This window comes from Schistocerca piceifrons, chromosome 3 (genome assembly GCF_021461385.2).
Source record: "Schistocerca piceifrons isolate TAMUIC-IGC-003096 chromosome 3, iqSchPice1.1, whole genome shotgun sequence".
Classification (NCBI taxonomy): Eukaryota; Metazoa; Arthropoda; class Insecta; order Orthoptera; family Acrididae; genus Schistocerca; species Schistocerca piceifrons.
In genome coordinates this window covers 48,060,938-48,072,019 of record NC_060140.1, presented here as the reverse complement: position 1 = coordinate 48,072,019, position 11,082 = coordinate 48,060,938, and positions in this window count along the sequence as shown.

Below are 11,082 nucleotides of genomic sequence, written 5' to 3'. Positions count from 1 at the left end.
TCTTTTCCAACATCTAGGACCCCTTTCAAAACCAAAACTGGTATCAGACAACTAGATGAAGTTTCTCCACTCCTTTTCAATTGAGTCTTGGAAAAGGTCATTCAAGAATGGAAGAAGACAATGAGCTAAGAGGATTGGAATAAATAATGATTCAACTAGGACCCAAACACAGCTGATGATCTAGCCATTTTTCCCCCAACATTAACTCACCAATCACGAAGATTCATCAACAGAGATAGCTGAGAAAGTAGGATTACAGGCGTCCTTTGAGAAGATAAAATAAATTACAAATATCAGTGATGGACCACAACAGACTATTTTAAATAAAGGGAAGATTAATCGCGTGAAAAAATTTAGATGCCTAGGTTGGATGATTCAGCAGAAAAGCTTGCAGCAGAAGCGATTACTTTTAGGATCTGCGAAATTTCGTCTACCCAATTGAATGACGTAAAGCATCTATAAGAAATGTCAGATGCTATTGGAGGCAAGATCAGACCGTATGGTACGACTGTGTAACTGGGAGGACTATATCCGTTGGAAACAATGGGTATTTTTTAGTTTTTAATTTATGTATTTATTCACTCATTAATTTAATCTGGCAATCTGGTGACCGTTAGGCCCCCTCTCACATCTGACCAGGCCATTCGCTTACTTTACACGACATACATATCTCAATAACCATGTAATACTACATTATAATATTGTGCCTGTATCCTTTTTTATGTTCGCTATTGTAGTTTTTCAAAGTTTATTTCTCTCCTTACAGTGCACTTGGAAAGAGGTCGTTGCAGAGTTCATCGTGCATCGGATGACACTAACTTAATAATACTTTAATAATACTTTTTACTTGTCTTGTTGGCTGCCCACCCAGTATCAGAGAACAAATTGTAATTGGTGGTACCAAAGAAAGGCAATCAGCACACAGGATGTGACACTGTAACAGCTATCTACAAGAGCGGGAAAATTACACCGTATAGGAAAGTGCAAGCTAGCAACGCTCTTCAGACGAAACTTTTAGACTTCAACTACCCCAAAGCTGACCGCAGTGCAGTTTCTGACATAGAATACCGCAGGAAGGAAATGCTTTTCAGTCTGATGTTCTCCCTCACGGAACAAGGATCAGGTCTGAAGTGTACTGTGCTACCCATTCAAAAGTGAACAAACGAATGCAGGCTCTCCGCCGCCACAAAGGTGCAAACGAACTTCTGGTTCCGACAACGCGAGGCCCCACATGCGCCCGAGCAGAGCTCACAAGCCTTCATGACACCGTTGTTCCTCACCCATCCTACAGACTGGATCTCGCACCTCCCGACTTCCATCTGTTTGGACCAATGACAGATGCACTCCGCGGGAAGCAACACGTGGATGATGGGGAGGTTATTGAAGCAGCGAGACGCTGGGCTGCAACACCCACTAGTAGAGTGGTACCATGCGGGCATACGGGTCGTCCCAGTAATGTGGTGTGAGGCCGTCGCATAGAAAGATGATTGTGCTGAATAACAGGGTTCTGCAGCCAACAGAGTGGAGAATATGATGTATTTGAATCTTAAATAAATCCAACCTCCTTCCACAAAAAAAAAAAAAAAAAAAAAAAAAAAGTGTAGCATTACTTACTGAAAGCTCCTCGTACATTGATTCGTATGTCACATTCGACCCACATTTATTCTCTCAACCCCTCAGACACATAATAAATGTAATTGACATTATTTAAAACAAATATTAATGTCAGTAAACGATATTTATTATGTAAAATTAGGTGTTTTCCAAACAAATGTTTTACTGTGGTATTTAATGGTGAGATGTACCATATATTTTCCTCACTGACTTCTATTCAATAAATATTCGATTCTGAGAAGTTGCTTATTAATGTAAGTGCTAAATTCTGTGTTTTATGTAAGTAATTTTGTATAACGTAAAAAGAAATTACATGAATATCAGAAACTCATATTGTCATTATCAATCATCATTAAAAAGTTTTCCATGAGGTTCTCATTTCGTCTACGAAAAAAACCAAACTTAATTTGTAATTCTGAATATATACTCATCAGCCAGAACAGTATGACCACCGACCTACTATCGACATAAATCCGCGCATGTAGTATCATGTGCGTCCTATCGGTATGTAGAACGAGGGAAGTGCGTAATCTGAGTTTGACCGAGAGCGTATTGTGATGCCCCAGAAACTCGGGATAAGCATTTCGGAAACTGCGCGACTTGGTGAGAGCACGCCAAGTCGCCGTGGAGTCAGGCGGCAACCCCTCATTAGAGATGTCGGACGTCGTAGGCTGGGTAGACTGGTAGAACAGGACAGGCGGCGGACTATGGCGGAACTAACGTCAGACTGGAATCCCGGGCACAGTACAAGTGCGTCTGAATACGCAGTGCACCGAACACTCCTAACAATGGGCCTCCGCAGCCGATTACCCATGCAGGCGCCAGTGGGAACACCACAACATCGGCCACTACGACTGAAATGGGCACATGACCATTGACACAGGACGTTGGTGCAGTGGCAGAGCGTTGCACGGTCTGATAGATCCTGATTCCGTCTTCACCATGCCGATGGTAGGGCGCGAATCGCTCGTCTTTCAGGGTAACAGCCCCTTTACAGCCGTGCTGTTGGTTGGAGAAAGGTGACGACGGCTCCATTATGCTCGGGGGAACATTCACAGGGCCATACATAGGTCCAGTGAAGCTCGTGCAGGGCACTGTGACAGTCAAAGAGTATCGTAAACTGGTTGAAGACACCCTATACCCCTTCATGACCATGTTTTCCCACAGCAGTGGAATTTTTCACCAAGATAATGCGCTTTGTCGCGAGTCCAGGATTGTGATGGAGTAGTTTGAAGAACACAGTGGTGAGTCTCAATCGAGATGCTGCCCCCCCCCCCCCCCCCCCAACATGACAGATCTGAACCCGATCAAACACACTGAGTTGCGACAGAACTTGACGTAAGAGCTCATCGCCCTCTCCACGGAATATACGGGAATTAGACGATTTGTGTGAGCAGACGTGGTGCCAACTCTCTCCAGCGATCTACGAAGGCCCTATTGCTTCAGTGGCATGTTGCGTGACCGCAGTTGTCCGTGCCAAAGCCGGACATGCCGGCTATTAGGTAGGTGCTCATAACGCTCTGGCTGAGCAGTGTAAGCCGTCACTTATAATGCGGTGATACACAATTCGGCTCGAGTTGCCAGCTGACTGATGTCTGACTTTATATGAGTGTGTGTTGCTATGCCATATTGAGAACTTAGTTGAGTTTACTTTCCGTTTGCTATTCTCATACTACAAACTACGAACAGTAAGGTTAGGTAAGTGCATGACTATACAGTTTATAGGTGTTCGTGTCTACCATGAACCTTAGCTCGTATTCAGAATTAAATTCTGTCATTTAGGAAAATAGATCCTGTTCTATGCTACCAGTACAGTCGAAAGAATTTGCTAACAAACATTCTCAACTATGTCACATATATGTGCCAGTAAAGATCGGAAATGTAAGGAAAAAACCTGCACCTCGGCTAATAGCAGAAGCAACACAGCTCATGAAACTCAGACGCTGCACATCGGGCATACAAACTGCGCCCCACGAGTGCAAATCGTGTTGCTTACAAACAGAAGCGGAACAGAGTCAGTCAGGCTGTGAGAAATGCTAATCTCGGGCATGCCCATACATTAACCGTTAACAGAAACAGACTGTAACACCATAGCTCTAATGCTGTACGGATTTATTTTGCCTTTTGCTTTCGTTTAATGTTACATCGTTGAGCTTCAGTAAATTTGTTTGATTGAATAGATAACACAAAATTGTACACTCTTTTCTTTGTTTAAATGATGTCGCGGCTTGATTCTATGTAACGTAGTATATCTGTCAAAGTTTTAAATTCTTTGTCTCAATTGGAGGGAGACAATACATACTGTATACATTTGGAATTTGTGTGAAAATTTTTTTGTAGAAATGTCAATATATGCAAATGTTCTGTTTTATTTAATGTGTTTGGTTGCTTTTATGTAAACTGCTGATCCTCACTTAGGATTCTTAGTTAGCTTGTATGTAAAAGATGTAGTGATGCCCCTCGGGAACGGAACTGTGTAGCGCGCGCAAATTGTGGTTGGCTTAGGTAGAAAAGGTGGAACAAGAGCCAGTCGGGGACGAGCTACCAAACTGTGCACTGCCATGTAAATGTTGCATATTGTGCTGGTTCCGAGAGAGGCTTTTCTGCTAATTTCCAATGCCTCAGATGGACGGATAAATATCTGGAACGATTCTGGAATTGGTATTCATCATCGCTACCAAGAAGGGCCAGAGTCCAGCAATTCTGTCTGCAAATCCGCCTACCAACATGCAGTTGCCACCACATTGCGCAATCACTGTAAAGGAGTATTATAAAGATGTACAGTGAAGGATCAGCTTATTGGGTGATTTAGTGTGCACAAATATAAGGTACCTTATAACTGAATTTATGTACCTACCTTAATTTTTTCCTCATCATAACACCTCTCAGGTTCCTCTCCGTTTGAACTAAAGTGATTACCGACTGTCCCTACTGAAAGAACATTAAAGACCAGTGTTTTGCTAATTAATGCCGCTTGAATATAGTAAAAAGAAAGTTAAAGTTAATATGGCAAGAGAGTGAGTTAAAGTAAATGTTTTTTGCTGAAAATAATTTTCCTATTAAAACTGCTTATTAAAGTGTTGTTGCCAACTTGAAAAGTAAAAGTTCTTAAGACTGAGGCTTATAAAGTTTTGCTTAGTAAATGATCACATTGCTGCCTGTTGTAAATCGCAGAAGGTGAGTCAATATCTTGCAAATTTGCCAACATTGTGTCTCACTGTAGTAAAAGTCGTGAATTGCATTTATGGAAGGTTATATACTCGTTTGCTACGTGTTTGACTCTCTTGTGTATTGGAAGTGCATATTAATAGTATAACAGGATCCACAGTTTGCTATTGTGTTAATTCTAGGTAACAAGTAATGGGAAGACCACTATCTATGAAAACAATTTATTTATTCAAAAGACAGTGAGAAGTAACGTGCTGATGAATTCCATATAACCTTCATTCTTAATAGAAAAGTATTTAGTTGAGAGAGACTTACCCTGTGATCAGTTCATAATTTTGCAGTGAACTACATTTATAATTTTATGTCAGCTAGGAAAATGTTTGAACAATAATACTGAACCTATGTCCAATTAATGATTCTGCAGTGATTATTAATAGTAACGTTATAAATACCATTCAGTTTGAATAAGCCCTGAAAGTAATAGTGTGTTTCGTTATCTGTTATATTTTTGCAAATAGTTTGTTCCAACCTTAACGTTAACATATCCAGGTGTCAAACAGCTAGAGCAGCACAGAGTTCATTGCACTCGCGTGTGGCCAAGTCTAGGTTGTGTTTGTCCGTTAAAGTTAGGCATACCTACTTTCTTACGTTAATATTTCTCTTGCCTAATTGGGCTGTCGACCGTTTTCCTTAGTCTTTAAACAGTACAGCTAGGCAAAAATATTGTTTGTTACTGTTCGAATATTTACGTAATTCTGACTTTGATTTCCGATAAGCCACCTCCGTTAGGTACAACACGGTCAACATAACAAAATTCCTCTCAGAGGGTAACACTGCTCTGTTGTTTTATACCATAACTGCTTTAACAAGATAGTTTTATTTCACGACCTGCCTCCAACTTTAAGGTTATGGTATAGCAGTAGCGGACGGTAGTGTTTTAAGACCAGCTGTCCTATGTGGACATGGTACAGGCAAAGTTAAGGCTGCAGTTATTCCCACTGCCCGGTATGAAGAACTGAACCGGTAGGCCTACTTCACATTACCTAAAACCACATCTGAATGACAAACGAAACGGAGACTCGATTATTTCACGGTGGTAAACGACATAAGCCACGAAACATTCTATCCAAAGAATGGTATTTGCAATTCCCTAAAATTCATCATAAAGATCAGATCAGCATCTACTGGGCACGAAAATGCCAACGTGCGCAGGCGACGTGTCCTCACACCACATGAGCAGGGCACCCACTCCTCGCCACCCACACGCGAAAATTCTCTCTCTCGATACAAAAGCACGCACTCCAGATAACACAGTAGCAAATCACTTTCATATTTCGATTCACATGACTCGCTGTTCTCATTCTTTCGACCAATGCCACTTCAGAAATTAATTTTCTCGAAAATGTAAACTATTTTGTTCAAAAAAGGCAAAATGAATCACATTAATATCATCTTTCCTCCTTGCCATAGTCGGCAGTCATCGATAGGAAACCTTTCGTTTTGGTCATGGGGAGGCCATACTCTCGTACAGCTAATAGTAAGCTTATAATCAATATGAACAAGGTAATTTCATGGTCTTTCTTAAACAAACGCACTATAATGGCATGCCATGTAAAAATTATTTGCACAAAATAACTTCTCATTTGATTACGTAAAACACTTTCAGAATCCGAAGGCGCTGCTACGGCTTTGCAATGGGTCGTAAACTACGAGAGCATCTCCATGTAACAGGTACGAAGGATTCCTACACGGCGGCTCACTATGTCAGTTCAAAGACGGACTGGATGAATGGTCGCAAAACTCAGCTGGAAAGCGTGGCCAGTTACACCATACGTCCCTTATTCCACCATTTACGGAGTCACCGGCTAAACTGAGAAGTTTCTCTTAGTTTCGTACGAGTAGGGGTTCTTGCACCCATTTCTCTGATGAGCACTCAACGTCGAGGGCAACATACTACGTCAAGGGCAACAAACTGGGTCCTATAAATTAAGAAGTCTTCGAGTCGCTCACATATCTGTGAATCTGTTTCATATGCTTCTACCTTCTTTAACAGCCAGCAGATGGGCACTGTGTCAAACGTTTTCAACAAATCTAGAAATATAAAATGTGCAGGCTGTCCTTCATCCACACTTCGCAGTGTATTATGCGAGAAAAGGGCAAACAGAATTTCGTACGAGTTATGTCCGCGAATCAGCATGTTTTTAGAGAGAATAAGGTACTCTGTCGCAAGAAAATTTATTACGATTGAATTGAGGGTATGTTGAAAGACATCGCACCAAACCGATGTTGCTGTGTAATTTTGCGGACCCGTTCTTTTGCCCTTCTTACAAACAGGAGTCACCTGTGCTTCTTTCCAGTTGCTTGGGGCTTTGCGCTGGGGGAGAGATTCGCGATAATTGCAAGCTAAGCAAGGGGACAATGCCGTAGAGTATTCTTTGAGAAATCCAAAAATGTGCAAAAAACGTGTGTGAAATTTTATAGGACTTAACTGCTAAGGTCATCAATCCCTGAACTTACACACTACTTAACCTAAACTATCCTAAGGACGAACACACACAACCATGCCCGAGGGAGGACTCGAACCTCCGCAGGGATCAGCCGCACAGTCCATGACTGCAGCGCCTAAGACCGCTCGGCTAATCCCGCGCGGTTTTGAGAAATCCAACTGGAATTCCATCCAGACCTGGTGGCTCACTTGCTTTCAACCATTACAGTTGTTTCCTTGCGCCACGAATGCTTATTACCAAGTCGTCTATACGATGGTCAAACGACGGTACGTTCGTACGATTCTCCTCCGTGAACGTTTTCTTGAAAGTGAAATTTAAAACTTCGCCTCTCGTTTGGTATCTCCACGTACCTCACCAGGCTGGTCGAGAAGTGACTGGAAGGAAGATTTTCTCTGGTTCTCTGGCAGATCTTTTGCTAAGGTGTAACGGTGGTAGTAGTTGTATGCTTTGCGTGAACATCTTTTCACAGACGCACGAATCTCTAGCAATCTTAGCTTACCGTTATTTGTGCGTTCTCTTTTGAACCGAGACTGCAATAGAAGTTGCATCCTCAGTGGTTTCCGAACCTCGTTGTTAAAACATGATACGTCTTTTCTGTCCGTAATCCAGATCACTGCTTAACAGTATGTTTAAATTTTCCCATAATTCCACTGCGTCCATCTCATTGGAACTGGATGACGACGATTAACTTGCTAGGAGGAGCAGATAAGCAGGTGTTATCATCTCATTTAGACAAACACCCTCCTAGCCTTCTTGACTGATTTATTGACTTTTGTAACCATAGTCGCTGTAATGACATAAAAACGCCCGTCTGCATACTGATGGTAGTAATTAGGTCCGGCCTATTTGTAGCTACAAGGTCTGACATATTTCCATTGCATGTGGGCTGCCGAACTAGTTGCTGAAGACGGTTCTCAGAAAACGCGTTCAAAATTTTTCTATTAATCTCTACAGCTAGCGAATAAAACCTTTGCGCAAAGTCAGTGGAAGGGCAAACAACTACCGATCTTACTCCTAGACTATGTGCACAATGCCTGAATTTGATATTTCCTTGAAGGTTCAGTTTCCTTGCGGGAACCGGGTCATTAGTGGTTCTCTGGAAGGCTTAACGTCAGTGGGAAATATCGTGTAAGAGAGAAATACTTTTTGCTGACTTCTTTTATATGTCATACATGCCCAATGACGTAGCAGAAACTGTCATAACAATCAGTTAAAATATTATTTAATTCTGCCCAAGCTGAGTTTATTTACAATTGGTAACAGGTACCCCTGAACTGTGTAAAATAAACAATTACAGTCAAAACCAAACAACGATACCTTCCCACACGGACATCCTAATCTGAATATGGATATATAATCGAAAGCATTCCCCACAGATAAGTAAAAGCAACATGGGTTCTTTTAAGATCGACTTTATATCTATCAGTGCCTTATGTTCTATTCTAGACGACAGAACCTGTCATAGCATTGGGGGAACCAGGCATGCACCTGGTGTGCAAGATCTGTGAGTCTATATCTACAAGACTGCTGTGCAATTCACAGTTAAGTGCCTGGGAGAGGTTTCATCGAACCATCTTTAAGCAGTTTCCCTACCCCCTCTTTTGATGCACTGTGGGTGTGGGGCAGCGATTGGTCAAATACTTAGCAAGGAAATTTGCACGTTTCGAGCAGTTATTTTATTTGACAACCAGTTTCAGCATCTCAATAACGCCATCTTCAGGCCCTATACGCACTTCATGTGTCGTCAGGTCTTCGAAGGGAACACTGGAATAACGAATTCAGTGTATCCAGATACCTATAGTATGCTAGTATTGATGCATCTGATTGTCTTGTACATGAAGGGCATATGGGCCCTGAAGATCGTATTACTGAGATGCCGAAACTGGTTGTCTAAATAATAAGCTTCTCAAAACGTACGGATGTGTGGCGATTTTCCTACATTAAAAAATGTCTGTGCTGCTTCACTAACAGCACACGGGAAAAGTGAACATTTAAATCTCTCTGTGCCAGCTCTGATTTATTTTATTGTGACGGTCGTTCCTCCCATGAATGTGGGCGCAAAACAAATATGTTTACAGGTTGAGCAGAAAGGTGGTGACAAACTCCCTGAGAAGGTCTTGTCGCAACGGAAAACGTCTATTTTCTAATGATTGCCACCCCAAATCACGTATCACGTCCGTGGCACACTCCCCCCTATTACGCAATAACACAAAACGAGGTGCTCGATTCTGAACTTTTTTGATGTCCTCTGTCGATATTATCTGATTCGGATCCCACACCACGTAGCAGTGCTCCAAAAGAGGGCTTGTCAGTACAGTGGGGGCAGCCTCTTTGGTAGACCTGTGGCATATTCTCAGTGATCTGCCTATAAATTGCAGCCTTTGGTTTGCTTTACATTATCTATGTGATCGTTACAACTCGAGTTATTCGTAACTGTAATCACTAAGTATTCAGTTGAGTTTATAGCCTTTAAATTTCTGTGATTTATCGTGTAACCGAAATTTAGCGGATTTCTTATAGTAGTCATGTGGATGAATTCATGCTTTTCATGACTTCGAGTCAGTTGGACCGTACAGATACATGGAAGTAAATGACAGCATAACGTGCAGACTAGGAGGACCACTCAGAAGGTCTGGTAAACAGCTACAGCAGAGGGTTATTACACTTCCTTGGGAAACGTAGGCAATCACTTCTGTTTTACTCGATGAGTTTCCGTCAGTTAGCAAAGACTATGACTGTTTTGACAGGATATCACGAATCCAGTCGCACAACTGAGACGATACGCCATACACGTGCAATTGGTTTAGAAATCGTTTGTGATGTATAGTGTGAAAAGCTTTCTGGAAATCTAAAAATATGGAATCAATGTGACAACCCATGTCTATAGCACTCATTATTGATGAGGATAAAGGGCTAGTCGTGTTGCACAAGAACGATATTTTCTGAACTCGTGTAGCCTGTCTGTCAGTAAATCATTTCCTTCAAGGTAACACGTAATGTTAGAAAACAGCATATATTCTAAAATCCTACTACAAATCACCGTTAGAAATATGTTCAAAAATGTTCAAATGTGTGTGAATTCCTAAGGGACCGTACTGCTGAAGTCATCGGTCCCTAGACTTACACACTACTTAAACTAACTTATGCTAACAAGGGAACCTCCCCATCGCACCCCCCTCAGATGTAGTTATAAGTTGGCACAGGGATAGGCCTTGAAAAACTGAACACAGATCAATCGAGAAAACAGGAAGAAGTTGTGTGGAACTATGAAAAAAACAAGCAAAATATACAAACTGAGTAGTCCATGGGCAAGGTAGGCAACATCAAGGAGCGTGTCATCTTACGAGCGCCGTTGTCCCGTGGTTAGCGTGAGCAGTTGCGGAACGAGAGGTCCTTGGTTCAAATCTTCTCTCGAGTGGAAAGTTTAAATTTTTGTTTTCAGATAATTATCAAAGTTCAGGCACTCACACATAATCAACTTCGCTCTCCAAAATTCCAGGACATGTTCAGATTTGCTTGGACATATACAGTATTTGACGGTCTACGCATGGAAACATTTGAAAACGTAAAAAACATATGTTTTGACAGAGCACGGGGAAAACTGTACGATTGTGAAACTGTTGCATTCATTTGTTGCAGTTTGTGTGACAAACTCTTATGTTTTCATCATTTTTTTGGGAGTGATTATCACATCCACAAGAAAACCTAAATCGGACAAGGTAGAAGAATCTTTTTACCCATTCGCCAAGTGTGCAAGTTAGGTGGGTCGACAACATATTCCTGTCACGTGACG